Raw genomic sequence first — 653 nt, 5'->3', positions numbered from 1 at the left:
GGTAGAGCCTCCCTGCCCTCAAGCAGATCAATAGTCCACCCAACTTGGTGCCATCTGCAAACGTACTGAGGGTGCACGCGATCCCCTCACCCAGATCATTGATCAAGGTGTTAAAGAGAACAGGCCCCAGTACTGAGCCCTGGGGGACAACACTGGTGACTGGCCGCCAACTGGATTTACCTCCATTCACCAGCACTCCCTGGGCCCGGCCATCCGGCCAGTTTTTGATCCAGCGAAGAGGACATCCATCAGCCATAGGTAGCAGTTTCCCCAGCAGAATGCTGTGGGAAGCAGTCTCAAAGGCTTTACTAAAGTCCAGGTAAACAACGTCCACAGCTCTCCCCTCACCCACTCATCGTCACCTTGTCACAGAGGGAGATCAGGAGAAGCAGGACCTGCTTTTCATAAACGCATGCTGGCTGATCCTGATCACATCTTTGTCCTATACACACCGTGTGAGGGCACTCAACCTTTAGGTCAGTCTAACAGGTCTTAGTTCCCCAAATCCCTCTTCCAGCATTTCTTGTAGATGGGTGTCACATTTGCTAACCTTCAGTCAACTGGGACCTCCCTGGTTAGCCAGGACTGCTGGTAAATAATGAAACTGGCTTGGGGAGCATTTCCACTGGTTTCCTCAGTACCCTTGGGGGGGT

Source organism: Buceros rhinoceros, unplaced genomic scaffold, assembly GCF_000710305.1.
Source record: "Buceros rhinoceros silvestris isolate BGI_N320 unplaced genomic scaffold, ASM71030v1 scaffold7157, whole genome shotgun sequence".
Taxonomy (NCBI): Eukaryota; Metazoa; Chordata; class Aves; order Bucerotiformes; family Bucerotidae; genus Buceros; species Buceros rhinoceros.
The sequence above is the reverse complement of the archived record's forward strand: the minus strand, read 5'-3'. Positions refer to the sequence as shown.